The sequence below is a fragment of the Ambystoma mexicanum genome, chromosome 4p (assembly GCF_040938575.1).
Source record: "Ambystoma mexicanum isolate Mex_15411 chromosome 4p, UKY_AmexF1_1, whole genome shotgun sequence".
Classification (NCBI taxonomy): domain Eukaryota; kingdom Metazoa; phylum Chordata; class Amphibia; order Caudata; family Ambystomatidae; genus Ambystoma; species Ambystoma mexicanum.
In genome coordinates, this window is record NC_090927.1 from 672,226,221 (window position 1) to 672,240,822 (window position 14,602).

At 47.6% G+C, this 14,602-nt stretch overlaps 1 protein-coding gene across 2 annotated transcripts in view; it reads left to right on the forward strand.

The window, feature by feature from the left end:
* The window catches only part of SMAP1 (small ArfGAP 1), a 1,420,305-nt gene that overhangs the window by 646,576 nt on the left and 759,127 nt on the right, over positions 1-14,602 (forward strand). The gene's annotated exons all lie outside the window — the stretch shown is intronic.

Genomic DNA, 14,602 nt, shown 5'->3' on the forward strand with positions numbered 1-14,602 from the left:
ATTAGTGATGAAAGTTCATGATATAGTTGAGTAGTGGTAAGAATTCTAGTGTTATACTAACCTTTTATAGTACCCTAATTTCATACATTTGTCAACAACTTTGCGTACATGTTCTGCAGCCCTCCTTGTTTAAATACCGGATGGTAAGCTATTTGCATTTTTAACAATGGTCAGTGCTTGGAACTGGAGGAGCTGGAAAAAGATTTCTTCTGTTTGCTTCTCAGTGTTCTGGCTCAACTTCCACTTCTCCTTTAATGTTCCATTCAGTGCTGGGCTGATTGGAAAGATTATAAAGCTGTCCAGAGATTTCACCACTTAGAAACAAAGAGAGGAATTTAAAACGGATGCCAGCTCAGAAAGAAGTGCACACCATGTTTAAGACTCTAAAAATAAAGCTGACTTGTGGCCGATGGAAAATTATTCCAAGTCCTCAGTCGAAGTTTCGACATTCACATTGTTACATACTCCTACATCCCATTCCCCTTTCCTCTATACTGCATGGGCGTCCCTCACTAGGGATGGGAAATAGAACCTTTTCCACCAGAAAAAAATAGTTTTCTCCTTTAAAGTTAGATGCGGCGCTGGGAGCATACGCTCCCCTGACTAAGCCCAACGGTGCCACTCCTCAGTCCTCTTTTCCGCAGTCGACGGGAATGGACCACTTTCACCAGCACTCCTGGGTTAGGCCTTCGGCCTTGTAGTTCCACGCGCTCTTCCACAGGATATTTTCTTTTCCTTCTTTCTACACAGCAATTTTAAGAGATCATACTGTGCCCTCTGTTGCCACTCTCCTCACCATCACATGTAGACAGTGGGTTTCAGCAGGTGTCCGGCCTGCGAGGGTTCCTTCCCCCCCATCTGATCCCCAAGCGCTCTGCCTGCGGTGCCGTCGCCCCACAACAGCTGGGACGGCTGTTCTGCGTGCAACATGTTGACCCCGCGCTCACGGAAGAATCGTTTAGCCAGGTGGAGGTAGCTGTTAAGAAAGATCACCAGAAGCCATCAAGGCATACGTGAGGAGGAATACCAGGCCTAAGGTAGGTGCCCTGTTCTTCTCTGCACCCAGCAAGGGCGACTCCTTCCCTGGGAAGCACCCAAGTGGGAGGAGCCTTCCAGGTACTAAGACCAGTAAGGGGACCGAGGCTTTGAGCGCTATCGGCCAACAGGCCTAGGGTCCTCCAATCCCACCGCTGAGGGGCTGCAAGGCTCTGGTACCAGGGTTCTCCTTGAGGGGGTCTGCTCTAACACCGGGCTCGCTCTTGAGGGGGTGCCTATACACAGCAGCAGCACTACTGGCGTCATGGCCGAGGGCACTCCGCCTCCCAGGTCTCTACCTGAGGTGCAGGGAAGGTCCGAGCCTTCGCTTTTAAGCATGCAGGTGGAGAGATGGCCCAGCTCGTCAGGCAGCAGGCACGTGGCACGTGGCACGGGGCATGATAAAATGGCCACCAGTCCAGACAAGATGGCGGCGTACCTGGAGCCTTCTCCTTCTGGAGTGCAGGCATGGGGACGCACGTCGAGATGGGACTGGACAACGCCAGTTACCTGGTCCACGTCATACCCAACCACATCGGCAAAGGGGCGGTACTCAGCCCCCAGCTTAGTGTGCCAAGGACCGGCGAGACCTCAGCAGCCACAGGGCTCGGCTCCTACGCAGCCAAGCCCTTCACCAGCATGCGAGGATAGGTTATTCGAAAAGTACCACCTCAAGCTCCAACCATGGTCCAGACCCTGGTTCCAGTTCGGGCCCTGATTCCTGTGCTCAAACCAGTCACGGTAGCTCTGCCACAGGCATAGCCCGTTCAGCAGCGCCTGGCACTGCCAGTCAGTACTCCACAGCTGCCTGCACTCAGCACACCACCAGCAGCTCCCAACCTGTAGGACACAGCGGGTGACACGGACGAGGATCCGGATACTCCCTCCTCAGCTCAGTCTTTCTAGAGAGGCTGGCGTGTGTGACCGAATACCTTGGGATCCCACAGCCACAAATTGAACAACCTGAGGTGGGTATCTTGGCCGAAGTGTTGACCATCCGTCCTTCCACAAGAACTGGCATCCCTCTACAAAAGGTTGTAGAATCCTTGGCCAAAAAGCGCTGGGTGAAGCTGCATTCCACGCAGCCTACGAATAAGCACCTTGATCCCAAGTATAGGCAGGCGGAAGGGGACTCACTCATACTATCTGTGCACCCCCAAACTCATTTTTCTGTTATAGCTGCAGTCTCCATTTACTCTAATCCACTGGCTTCTTCATCTGCCCGCAAGTAAGCCCTCCTAGGAAAGGAGTAAAAAATGATATACTCTAATGCCACGTTCCACCTGCGCCAGGCCTGCACAGACACCATGTTGGCAGCAGTGAACCAAAAGCAAATGGCAGGATATTGCAGACTTCCTCCCGGAGCTCCCCACACAGTCGGGCACGATTCAGGGCAGGGTTGGCAGAGGTGAAAATAGGATATCATGGAGTCCACAGTGGTTTACATTAACCCCGCGGGCAGAGCGATCTGTATCGCCACCGACATGAAGTTTAACCCCGATGTGCAGGGGCGCATCCTCGACCTGCCATTTGAGGGGGTGAGGGGGCTTGTTTCACTAGACCACGGACGAGGAACTCAACACAAAGAAAAATAGCTTGCAAACAGCTAAGTCCTTGTCAATCTTGACAAAATCTGCACCCAAAGCCTATAGCCAAAGTCACCAACGCTCTGACAGAGGTCGTACCTTCGGTGGCTTCAGGGGCTTTCAGGAACGATGCTCTAGACAGCCCGACAGGTCTCCTAGCCAGCACAGGTGCAAGCAGCATAAATCTTCTCACAAAGGGTTTTGTCAGTCACCAGCCTCAGAGGGTAAAAAACTGTGACAGTGTCATCCAGATCCGCATGTCTCTGGTGGGGGGCTAACTTGCCCTTCACATCCGTTCCACTGGCTTCAACATTTGTCTGGGGGCCCGGTGTGGCTAGGATAAATTGGTATAAATTAGCTGAACCTTATACAAGCGGGGGTCTCGCAGCACCTGATTTTGAACTCTACTACCTGGCGTTGCAGCCCAATTTGCAAGACATTGGTGCGACCTTGAAGACACAGCTACACACATACCATTAGAGAGTTATGCGGCATCTCCCAGTGACCTTAGGTCAGTTATATTTAGCATAAGGCATAGGGACTCCTGTGCATTTGACCCCGTTAGCACCACTGTCAGTGCATGGTCGAACATTTTCAGGAAAATAGAAGTGGAGGTGCCTTATGATCGAGAAGCTCCTCTATGGTGTTTTTCGGGAATCTCCCCCACCTTCAATGAGATGCTACAAAGATCTTGGGACTCTGTCAAGCAATTGAAAATAGGTGATATGTACCCTGGTGGGTTGGGGGTGTTGTCACTCAAAGAGATTTTGTGAATGCTATGGGGGAGATGGGCAGTTGAAGTTGCTACAATACCACAGAATGAGAGTTGCATTCCGTAAGAGATGGCCATCGTTCCCAAAGGAACCAAACTCACATGAATGTATAAGAGCCATCATGTCTAATGATGGCACGAAAACTTGAGTGTCCAGGTTATATGGGTTGATACAGTCTCATACTTCGAATGGATTGTGTCCTCCAACGTATTCCACATCTTTGACATATAATGTCTACAGCTATGCACTTCGGATACTTTTTCAGCAGAAGGCGCCCTGCGTCAATGACATCGGGTCGATGTCCCTTGAAGGCCTCCGTCGAGGGCGATGTCGCCGGATGTTATAAATAAGACGCATGGCGCACCCTTATACGCATATTTGCGTGGTTGTGGAAGTCGGATTTTGCTCTGGATGTGCAAAGCCGTCTTCTGAACATGCCCTTTGATGGCGCACATTTGTTTGGCAACAAGGCTGACGAGAGCCTTGAGAGGTTGCAGACCTCGAAAGCTGCGGCAAAATCTTTAAGCGCAGCTGTGCGTCAACCTCTGCCTTTTCGTCCTAGGGGACAGCAATGGAGGGGAGGTTCTTTTCGTTACTACTCCTCCTTTGGTAGAACAAGAGGGGCCGCCAATCAAAGGGGCCAGCAAAAAATTACCTGTGGTGGTTGGGGAAATAGAGGTGCCAAAGCCGCTCAGGCAGCTGCCCCTTTGCCTTCAGGCACTGCCGCAACCGCTTCCAAAAAGTCATGAGGCCATGTCCCAAGGTTCGCCGGTTGAGGGCAGACTGTCTCATCATCTCGAAGAGTGGCAAGCCATTACTTCAGATGCGTGGGTTCTGGAGACCATAGCCCACGGCTACTGCCTTCCCTTCCTACAGCGGCCTCATGACAATCCACCGTGGAAACTCTCTTTGAAGCTTCCAGATCCACTCCTTGTGCAGGAAATCTTAACCCTGCTGGAGAAAGGCGCCATGGAACTAGTGTCTGTAGCGGAGAGGAACAAGGGATGGTATTCCCCTTATTTTTTGATCCCCAAGAAAGACGGGGGAATTGAGATCCATCCCGGACTTGCGTTGGTTGAACAAACTTCTCAGGAAGAGGAAGGACAAGTTCTCAAGTCCTTCAGGCCCTTCAACTTCAGGATTGGTTGGTGTCTCTGGACCTACAGGATGCTTACTTCCATGCACTGATTCATCCTAAGCACAGAAAGTACCTCAGGTTTGCAGCTGGAGACTCGCACTTTCAGTTTTGGGTCCTGCCGTTCGGATTGACCTCTGCCCGAGGGTCTTCACCTACCTGGACGATTGTCTGATCCAGGCGCGCTCTCCCGAGCAAGCATTGGATCACCTGGATCATAGCTGCGGCTCCCTCCACAGGCTCGGCTTCTCTCTGAATTTCAAGAAGTCGCATCTGATACCTTGCCAACAGCTCCAGTACATCGGGCTGTGTTAAACGTCCTTTGGGAAGTGCTCACCTCCCAAGGTGAGGGCTCATATTGTGCAGATGGTGGACAAGTTTCAACAGGCCCGGAGTCTCCCGGCTTTCGAATTCTTATAGTTGCTCGGCCTCATGGCATCCTGTATTTTTCTGGTGCCATAGGACAGGCTGAGGATGAGATCCCTGCAATATGTCCTCAAGATGCAGTGGTTGCAGTTCTCAGGCAAGATGTCGGATTCCGTTCAGATTCCACTCTGTCTCCCAGGATCTTCTGCGGGCCAACAAAGGGAACCTGATGAAGGGGGAGCCGTTTTGGCAACCATGGCCGCAGGTGACTGTAGTGGATGGGGCTCTCATGCCGATGACTTGACTGCCAGCGCTCGTTGGTCTCCTTCGGAGTCCAAACTCCACATCAACCTGTTAGAGCTGAGGGCCATCAGGCTAGCCCTCAAGGCTTTTCTGCCGGCTGTACGGTGGAAGAGTGTTCTGATCATGACGGACAACACAGTGGCCATGCATTACCTCAACAAAAAAGGGGGCGGGGTAGGGTCACTCCCGTTGCGCAGAGAGGCAATGCAGCTCTGGTTCTGGGCCATCCAGCAGGGAATTTGTCTCGTCAGTTCATCTGGCCGGAGAGGAAAATGCAGCGGTGGACGCTCTTAGCAGGCAGAGCACAGTTTCTCACCAGTGGGATTTGGCTCAGGAAGTTCTTCAGGAGATCTTCGCCCTTTGGGGAACCCCGAAAGTGGATCTCCATCCAGTGGTCAAGACTCTCAACCTTCATGCTTGGTATCTGAAAGGTTGAGGTATAAGTATTGGGACCGGATGACATAATGGAGGTGTTGCTTTCGGCCAGGTGGCCTGCAACAAAATCTCTGTACCGTTGGCGTAAGTTCTGCGACTGGTGCAGGGGGCACAATTTGGATCTGTTTCAGTGCTCCATTCCTATGGTTTTGTCTTTTTTGCTTTCTTTGGGCCACAGGGGCCTTCAAGTTGATACCATTAAGAGTTACCTGGCGGCGCGGTCTATATTCAAGCGCTCGTCTGAAGAATGTTCTTTCTTTAAGATTCCTAAAGGACTGACTAATGTGTTCCCGCCGACCCGTTTCCAGGTACCAGTTTGGGATTTAAATTTGGTTTTGAAATTTCTCATGGGTGCTCTGTTTGAACCTTTGCACTCTTGTCCTTTGCGGTTATTGTCCTTCAAGACTGTGTTGTTGCTTGCAGTTACTTTCGCTCGCAGAGTGAGTGAATTGCAGGCACTTTCCTCTAAGCCACCCTTTACTGTGTTCCACAAGGACAGGGTTGTACTGCAGGTACGTCCTTCCTTTCTACCTAAGGTAGTATCTGAATTTCATTTGAGTCAGAAGTTGGTTCACCCATCTTTCTATCCTCCTCCTTATCCTGGTAAGGAAGAGGAGTGACTCCATCGTTTGGATCCTAGGAGAGCTCTGAGCTTTTACATTTCTAGGATATCCAGGGTCAGAGTGGACAATCAATTCTTTGTAGGATATGCTGGACACCGATTGGGCCAGGCTGTTACCAAACGGACCTTGTCCAGGTGGATTATCCTCACTATTACGGAGTGTTACCGATTGGCGGGTAAGGACCCTCCTGAAGGGTTGCAAGCTCATTCCACTAGGGGTGTGGCTACTTCCACCACCCTCCAGCGGGGTGTTCCTATTAGACATATTTGTGATGCAGCTACATGGGCTTCGCTTCATACCTTTGTTAAGCATTACTCCCTGGATACAGTCCATGGTCAGGATATGGCCTTTGGTAAGGCGGTTCTTTATTCCACCATCTGATTGGGTACTCCACATTCTTTTCCCTCCTCCATATACTTGTACTGTCAAAGATGTGTTTCACTCGTTACTTTGACTACGGGACTAGTTCGAAGCGGGACGCATGTGCAAAAGGAAAGCACTGCTCTCTTTTTACACATGCGCAGTCCCCCGACACACACAGCTCCACTTTACGAGTGGCGGAGCTCCAGGACAGACGCCACCCGCAGCTTTTCTTGTATCTACCGACAGAGGTAAGAGCTTATTTCAGGCCTGCTAGGATATACCTCCCCCACAGTCAGGTGGGCTACCCTTTACCTGAATGGTTTAAGCTCTTCTCTCTCTTTTCCTTTTCCATGCAGATACACGCCGTTATCTCTGCTTGAGAATTCTGCATCCAGCTACCTAGCACAGAACCCAGCACGTGCACACATCAAGTGCCCTATAGTGAAGAAAACTGCCCCAAGTACACCGCATACCATGGCCTCAAGGTACTTTTTGTTACAAATCAATTCTTAGGGCACTGTAATTTCACTGCTGAGACTAGTGTACTACGTTGCACTCAGATGCCATTCCCAGACAGTCATATTTTCTCCTGTCTCTAGATCCAGCCCATCATTTTGAAAACGTGTGGATTAGCGACACTTTGTCTGTGACACGCACTATCACCAACTACTAGCCACTGGGCGTCCACCCAGGACCCAGCTCTGTGTAAGGTCAGTGAAGGACCAGAAATCTGTGAAAACTAGCTATTTAATGTATAATTGTTTTGCTTCTGTCTTTACACATATAGTACATCTAAAACACCATTTGCGCTCTGCAGTCCTTTTAAAACAATTCTTTTAATCTACCTCCCCTTCACTCTTTGTAGGGGAGACCACACCTTGGCTCCAGAAGAAGGCTATTACCTACACAAAGCCGAAACGTCAGAGGACCAGTGCACCATCAGGTGCACCAATGTCCCATTTTTAGAACTTTTAATGATGATTCATTTTCGTGACGTCGACCTACCATAGAGTCACCCTTTAGCCTGGCTTTGGCAGACCTACCCAAGGTCTTCCACCTAGAGTAGCAACAACACAAATGCTATATCTGGTTATTAACATCGGTCAAAAATTATAATGTACCGCTAGGATACCAACATGTATTACAATATTATCCATGTATGTGTTTTCCTGTTCTTATTTTACTATGAGGTGCATATTCTTGTACTAATTTGTCTTTCTTGGTTTATGTATTAAGTTTTGTGGACTATTCCTTTTTTGTACTCACTGTCCACTGTTGTTTTTTGTATGTGAATTGCATACCTGCACATAGGGAAATAGCTAAGCTATCCCGTGACTATTCAAAATAATAAACGCGGCAGCAATATATAAAAAGCTGCACTAAAAATATCACTAATACAAGAGTGTATGTTTGTTTTATGTCCATTCATCCAGGACTAGGCAAAAAGTAGTGTTTGCAGTGGATATGTACTACACAGTTGAATCAATTTGCATTGAAATGAGTTGCAACTTTTGACTATCACAGCCAGGACAACCCCTTCTAGTATAAACCCTTGGATAAGGCAGCTTATACAGGATTTATAGTGGTCTACCTTTATTCTGTAACTATATCATATGCATTAAAGGCCATATCCGATGTCTGAAAGGCCACCCACGCATTCAAGACTCTTAATTGTGAAACATAGTAATATTTAATTAAGTGCGAACATGAGCGACCACCCCATGCTCTTCTTTTAGAACTATACAAGGTAGAATTTAAAATCTTGTCATAAAATGCTCTCCATAAGAACCTTGCTACCTTTTTTTGCAAAGATTTTCATGCACTTGCTGAAATCGAAGTTCCTGAAAAAGGTAGAGCATGTCAGTCAAGACTGATATTTTTAGCCATCTTCCGAATCAGGAAAGCATTTGATTCCTTCAAGCATGCAGGTCTTCCTTAATTTTTTAAAATGAAGGATTGAAATTGTCAGTAAATAGGTCAGCGCCATTAGCTGTAAGATTTATGCCCAGGTATTTGATTTTAGTAGACACCCAATGTAAACGATGTTAAGGACTAAGCAGACTCAAACTCGCTTTGGGGTAAAACCAGATTTAGAACTTCACTTTTATTGAGATTTACTTTAAAACCAGATATTGGTTGGAATACATCTAGTAACTCCAAACAACCCGGGATTGATGATCCGGGTTTAGTAAGAGTCAAGATAATGTCATCAGCGAACAGTGTTATCTTATGTATCATGCCCCCATATCTCACTTCCCGGATGGTTGCCTCTAATTTGGGCTGCCAGTGGTGTAATGCTTAGGTTGAGCAATAAGCAGGTGTTCCGCTTACCTGGTCTCCACGGGGGCATCGCACGAAGCTGAACGATGAACGTCTGCACGTGTCTTTCTCTGTCTCACTACTTCTTTCACGAGTGAGCGTTTGCCTTAGGTATTTTAATGGTGGACTCTCCGTCCTGCATCTGAATGCAGGGGCGCGTTAATGTTCATAGGCTTTTCTCTGGATCTAGTTGCGTCACTGACCCTGCGGCCTGTAGAGGAGTCCTGAACAGCTGTGACTCCGTAGGTAAGTATTTGTACCAATCGATTCTTGTTATCAGTTTTGCTCAAGTGTTCTTTTGTTGCTAAAGTTTTCACTATTGTGCTTATTCCTTTGCAGGTGCGGTTTTGGAGGTGCCAGATGAAGAATCAGACTCCTCACTAAGTCGCTGCGCAGTATTCCTGCAGGTGAGTGTTAGCGCGAGAGCACGGCGTCGAAATGTATTTAGAAATAGTTATTTTTTCCTTGAGCGACTAATCTGATGTTTCTTTTTCTATTCTGCAGGTGCGGTGTGACTCCGGAGTGGCGATTGAGTGAACCGCTTTGATGGATTGCTGGAAGACTGTAGCCTCCGGGTGAGTATTAGCTCTCCCTTCTTGTGTTTCTTTCTGCAGATGCAGTGGTTCCCGAGAACGGCAGAAGAGAAGGCCTTTTCGGGTGGACAGCTTCTCAGGTAAGGATACAACCTCTGTTGTTCTGCTTGTTCTCTTTCCTTTTCTCCAACAGGTGCTGATGGTCCGTGGTTCCTGAGGCGTTGCTGAAGACCGGGTAAACTGGAGCTGAGCAGATACGGTGTGCGTTACACTGCAGGAGTGCAGAATAACGCGAAGCGTGTTCTGTCCTTTGGGTGTGGTTTATATAGCATTGAACAAGTCGTCCCAGGTAAAGTGAACAAGTCGTCCCAGGTAAAGTAGTCCCGAGCCCAGCCACACCCTGGAAGCTAGACTGTATGGCTCAGTTCCTCCAGACTGGGCTATGTGTGCCTCCATGTTCACTGAATCCTAGTTCACATGAGGAAATAATATGAGCCTGGCGCCAACGGTGCCAGGACTGACTCCAGGAAGGCTTCAGACAACATTTTGGGGCCTTAAAGGTCCCCATGGGAGCCTGCAACTGGGGAAGGCTGGTCTGATCCTGACGTCTGGAGGCATGCATCATGACAGCGGGACAGGGGACACCCCAGTCTCATGTGAATTCAAATTAGTCCAATCTGAACCCGTTTGAGGTCATCTTAGCAGAGCGATTAGCATATGGCAAAACTGCATTGATAAATTTTTCGCCATGATCGATCTAAGGTAGGACCAGTAGAACTATTTCTCCAATGTGAGGGGCAACAAGGCCGCAGGCGTATGAGTTTTGTTTACTAGGTCAGTTAGGTTACTTTCCTGTATTTATCCTAGTGCTGTGTGCACATTATAAAGCCTGATTGATACATATTGATTTAGCTTAGGTAAAGGGATTTCCAGTCGATTATCTCATATTCTTGCATACTATTTTGCGTCCATAGTTGGCAGGGCTGTAGGTTGGTAAGTGGGACACAGTGTAGGGTATTTTCTTGGCTTGGGTATTATCAAGATCTACGTGTCTTCCACTAAGGGAGGATATCCTTCTGTCTTTGATCTGGTTAAAAAGATCTTGAATGGAGTTCAAGAGTACCTTAACAGTTATCTTATAAAACGTCACTGAAGGCATCAGGTCCTAGGGACTTAATAGTCTTACTTGAGCCGAACACCTCCAGAATTTCTTCTTTTGCAATGGGCATTTCCAATTGTGCCCTATCAGCCTCATAAATAGTATGGAGATGTGGTAAGTCAGACATAGGAGACAGAAAAAAGACATGTTCTCAGCAGCTCAGTTTTATTAAAGTAAAAAGAATGCCTCTTCTGGTCCTATTTTTAAAAGGAAAATAACAAAGTGGTGCTTGTCAGGACGGCTTCCAAACAAATTCAGTCCTCTGTCCGAACCTATTCTATCCTACTGATCTGCACTACCACGAACAACAAAGAAAACCTAAAATCAGTCTAGGGCTGTATGTTACACCCTTAGGTTTGGCTTGAGCTGGCTGGTTCTTGACCCCTGACCAATTGTATCTCTGGTTCTTATTCTCTCTCTCTGGTTCTGGCCTCAGCCCGCTGGTGCAGTTCAACACAAGTTCTGTATCTCCCTCTGGTCTCTAGGAAAGGGGACTCCTGACCCCTCACAAGTATTCTGCTCAAGGGTTCAGTCCTTAATTTTAGCACTTGTTCCTCTCCAATGGCTACTCGCGTACTACAACACGCCTTGGATTCCTGCTTAAACTCCTGCTGAAACACTCCAGGGTGTTCCAGTCTCTCTTATATAATTATTTGTCTCAGCCCAGTATGGCCTTCTGGCTCTTCAGCCTGGCTCGGGTTTTCACGATTCTCACTCCTCCATGAGGTATCCAGTTTCTTAACCCTTGGTGGACTATCTGCTCCTTTAGACCATTTAAGTCTCTTATGGATTTTACCCCCTCCTAGGGTCTTTCTCTTGTGCTTTCTCTCTCCCCCTTGTGGGGTGTCTGATAGCTCATCCCCATGTTGGCTGTCTGGCCTCGCTGGTCGTCTGGTTTGCGGGTTTCTCTCAGGCCCTACACTGATCTCTTGTAGACCAGTCAAACCTGGGCAGTCCGGCCTTTCTGGCTACCTGAGTTGCACATTGTTGTCACGTGCTTGTGGGATATTTCGGTGCTTTACCGCCCTACTGCCACATACCTGGTTCTCTGCGGCGCTGCTCATCGGGCGAGGCAGCTTCTTTGATCCCTGTGGAACTGCACTTCTGTTGTGATCGACTCTTCTAGCTTCTGCTTCGCCCAGGGTTCTCGCTTCTGAACGCCAGTATGCCATGTCTGCGGCAGATCACTTTATCCCTCTCTAAGCGGAGCTGAGCTCCTCTGGCTCTTTGACCTCCTGGACTTGACAGAGTTCAGTGGGTTCTGGGTTTCCTCTGACCACCACGCAACCGGCATGGTCCTGCCTCCAGGATTCATCCTTCTGCGGCAAAGGCATAGACTTCTGCTTTGTGGCCTGAGGCTGGTTATTGTCTGGTTTGCATGGGCCTAGGCCCTTTTATATTCCTCCATGGAACAAGAGAGGAGACACCATTGGATCTTTGCTTCAGGAATCAATGTCAAATGAGTGGGGTCAGCAACCACGCCATTCACTTTTAAAGACCCCTGCACAGTAATATATTGTTCAATCCCCATGTAACCCACAAACAGGTGAAACACAATCTTTACCTGTGATTCCTTGTCCCCTAAGAGGGTGAGGGGGTCACACCCAGTGAGATCCTGCTTGCCCTGTCCGTTAGGGGGTGTTAAGCAGAGCGGGCTCCTCCGTGCACCACCTGGGCATCCTTGCTCTATGTCCCTAAGAAAGACATGTGTGAGTCCCCAGACAGTAAAGACCTCTAAAAGCCTGACTGCTACTGGGTTTTGTTAGTCTGAAGTGTACATCTATGTAAAGGACGATATAAAATCAGAAAGTTCATCTCTTTTTTAGAATACGAGCGAGCCTTCACTCTTTGCTCTATTTTAACTAGGGTCAGTTTCACTTTATTATATCTAATGGCATTAAATTTCATTCTGACCAGCTGCAGCTGTCAAAAGATTCTGCAGCCTCCATATTCCCTGAATTTCTGCTCAAGTGCATTTACTTCAGCAGAGTTCCACTTGCTTAGTCCAAAGATTGTGTAACTAATAGCCTCCTCTATGAAGAAGCCCCATATATTAGCTCTGAATATGTCCCATTGTAAAGATTTTCTTTCCAGTGGCCCTTGGCTATCAGCAAAATAAAATAAATGAGTTATATTTGCTTCAGTTTCTTAAAGTAAGATAGGGTTCCTAAGTAAAGATAGGTTACATTCCCAAAACCAAGGTCTTTGCTCAGTAGAGGAAATGTCTATTTGACCGGATACTGGGGCGTGGATAGGAAAGGTAATGTCGCCGATGTTGGCCATGTGTGAAAATAATAGGAGGAGAGAATCTACCATAAGATATACATGCTATGAGAAAATCAGTTCTAGAATAGGATCTATGGGTATTTGTAAAACATATAAACTCTCTCTTCCACGTGTTAATACCTACAAACGCTGTGAAGCTTAGCATCTGATTGGGCTGTCAGCAACTCTTTTGAGGCTTGATTTTGAATGTGCAACAACGGCTTCCGTGCTGTCTTTGCCTGCGCTTACTCGGAACAGGAAAGTACAGCTCCTTTGGAGACGTTTATTTCTTTTTCGTCACTTCTTTTGAATGGTGTAGTGGACGGGAAGAATAAGTCCAGGAGGAACTGTAAGAAAATCAGAGTATCCACAAAACCTGCTGAAGGTTGAAGGGGACATTGATACATCTGCCAAGAATTCCCAGGTCATCATGGACCAGCTGAAGAGTGAAAAGACAGAAGAACCTTCTTTCTGGGATTGTAAAGACTCAATCGATTGGGGGAAAGTTGAAGTAGAAGAGAGTTTGTCTTTCACTGATTGTCCACACCCTGTTATCCAGGTGAAGGTTGAAGAAGAGGAAGGTGCTTCTTCTGGGATTTGTGAGATCCTGGAAGATTGGGTGAAGATTTTAGTGGGAGAGGAGCCACCTGCCCAGGATTGTCAGAACTCAGTGGCCCTGGTGAATACTGAAGACACGGAAGAAGCCTCTGTACGGAACTCATGGTGGCAACAGTAAAGACAAACACAAGTGATCACAGTTAAAGGGTTTTTATTAAACTGTTTAAGTGGGTTGGAAAAACACCCAATCGAAACCTAAATCTAAGATGGGAGCAAGCTACAATCTTCAAATAATAATAAGACAGTCCCAGTGGTGTCTTGTCAAATAAATGGGCCTATACTAAAAAACCTATTGCCAATCCTTACAGCTAATTTAAGAACGAGTGTGGGATAATGTTCACAAGAAAAGAAAGAAGTATTCACAAATGATAATTCTGGATGTTATTGCCTGGGGTCTCCCTTCCCCATGTTTTTAGCACGGGACAAGGTAGGACCTTTGAGCACAGCCACTTCTGGGCCTCGCCAACACAAGGTTACAGTTCTTTTCAATAATGTTAGGGCCTTCTGGGGCCAAGTCTCTTTCTGGCAAAGTCTTTTGCTTTAGAAGGCCTGCTAAACCATAAACAAAACAAAAGCTCCTTTGGTAATCTTTCATGTTGGGCGATTGCTCTTCGCCCCTTGGATGCCCCTCAGCCGTGCTCCGATCCTAATCGTTCACATTGGGCGACGGCTCTTTGCCCCTTGGATCCCCCTCAGCCGGGCTCCAATCCTTCTTCCAACGTTAGCCTCCCTCAATTGGGTTCACTTCGGCCTTTCACTCAAAAACATATCACTGAACAGTCTCAATGTCTTTTTAACTAACTATCCATTGTGGACATCCCTCGGCCGGGTTCCCCCTTGTCGTCACAGTGTTCATGGGTATATCACTGATTTACCCTCAACTCGAAGGCATCCCTCTGTTGGGTTCACATTTGCCAGTTTCCCAGTTCAAACGATGCCTGACCAATCTGCTTCTGAACCCTTTACTAGGGTTTCTCTAAAGTTCAATTGCATACGTTCTTTGTTCAACAAGGTTGCCGTCTGCCCAGCACAGTTTGGTTTTTCTGTCTTCCCCGACTAACCGGCTGTGCTGAACTGTTGGAGTTTCTT